The sequence below is a fragment of the Cystoisospora suis genome, assembly GCF_002600585.1.
Source record: "Cystoisospora suis strain Wien I chromosome Unknown contig_618, whole genome shotgun sequence".
Taxonomy (NCBI): domain Eukaryota; phylum Apicomplexa; class Conoidasida; order Eucoccidiorida; family Sarcocystidae; genus Cystoisospora; species Cystoisospora suis.
In genome coordinates, this window is record NW_027153419.1 from 1 (window position 1) to 2,085 (window position 2,085).

Consider the following 2,085-nt stretch of genomic DNA (forward strand, 5'->3'; position numbering starts at 1 on the left):
TCTCTTTCTCCCTCTCTCTCTTTTTCTCTTTCTCTCTGCATCTGGGAGAGAGAAGTCTTTCTTCTGCGTCTTCTTTTCTTCTTTTACTTCTGCTTCAACGAAGTAAAAGAAGAAGAAGAGGAAGTAAGGCAGTCATAGTCAGTTGGATAGATAAGTCATACAAGTAGAAGTAGCACGAAAAGGAGGAGGAGGAGGAGTAGAACTTGCAGGGATAGGGAAGAAGAAGGAGAAGAGAAAGAAGAGTGTAAAGCGTAAGAGTGCGAGGCTCTTTCTGTCGAGGTTCGTTCTGAATTTCTTCCTTTCTTTATCTCTGAGACAAGAGAGAGGGGGGGAACTAGAATTCCACTTCTACTTCATTCTTACAAGAAAGAGAAGAAAAGCACCCAAAGAAAAAAGAAAAAGAAGAGAAAAGAAGAAGATGACAATGAAGATGAGAAGGAAAAAGAAGAAAAAGGAGAAGACGGACAGCAATAGTAGCAGGAGAGAATCCATACCATCATTATGCATGCACGTCTTCTTCTTCTACTTCTACGTGTTTAATCACGTTAACTCCTTTCTTTCTTTCATAAAGGCGTCTTAAGAATGAGGTGGGGTATCAAGAGAGCTCTCCATTCTCATAGATTTAGAAATACAAAGCCATGAAAAGAAAAAGAAGAAGAAAGACCAAACATACAGGCGACCCTTCATCTTCTTCTCTCTTCTTTGGCTTAAGAAAGAAAAGAAACACAGAGAGAGAGAAGAGCTTTTCTCTTTCACCTTTTCTGCTTCTTCTTCTTCTTTCTTTTCTTCTTCTTATCATTTGTGCTTTGGATTCTCTACAAGGAAGAGAAGAAGAGGCAAAGACTAGATTTGAAGACTGCTTCTTCTTGTTCCTTAGTGTCGAAGAGGAGAATACGGATAAGGATAAGGAGAAGGAGATTGGCTTCTCTTCATTGCCTCTCTCTCTTTTTCTTTCTCTCTTTTTGCCTTGATATATTTCATGCCTAGAATAGGGATCGATAGATTCCCCCAGACCACAGAAAAGTGCGAAAGAAATGAAGAGCAAAATTAAACCCTCCCTTCAAAAGATAAAATAACTACAAGACAAACGAAAACAATTCAACGACCATTCCTCTTCTTCCTTTTCTTTGAAAGAATCGATCGATCAATCGAACGATCGATTCGTCTCCCATCGAAGACTCTCGATAACCCATCTATCTATCTTTAATCTACCTATCTTTAATCTATCTCTAATCTATCTCTCTCTCTGTCTGTATTTCTCTTTGTATCTCTTTATCTATTTGTATGTCCATAGATATTTTCTAGTGTGGGGAGGGGAGCTTATTTTCGCTATGCATTCTATACCTATTCCTAGATCTATTCTTCTTATTCTTATCTCGAATCTTCATAGAAAGAGCCTCCACAATCTACTATTCGTCCAAAGAAGAAGAAGAAACTCCTCAATCGATCGATCTATCAACAAGAAGAATAAGGAGAAAGAATCTCTCGTCAAGAGAAACCTACGGAAACACAAGCATACGAGACAGATATATACAGATATATACATATATATATATATATACATATATATACATATATATATATGTATATATATCGATGCAAATGTGCATCCATCTTTAAATAGAGATAGATAGATAGATAGCCTGAGATTAAACGTGTTAGATGAAGAATGATAGATAGACAGATACATCCACGAAGAGATAGAGAGATGGATAGATGGAGAAAGATCTAGCTAGATACACATTGACGCAGGCATAGATACAACGAGCAAAATTCACCTCTCTATCTATCCATCTTTCTTTCTTTCCGATCTTTCTTTTTCTTTTTTCTCTCAACTTTCTTTCTTCTTCTCAAGCAGAAGAAGAAGAGTCGAATTGAAGTAGGAGATACGTTGTGAAATCCTGGATATATTGCTGCACGGCTTGGCTATTATTTCTCTCTGACGAAAAGGAGGAAGAAGAAGAAGAAGAAAGAGAAGAGATATAGACACTATTCTTAAGAATAGCAGAGAGGTCTTCTTGACGGAGTTCGTGTTTCTTTAAGATGTCCTTCTTCTCCATCCAAATCTCTCTTAACTTCTTCTCA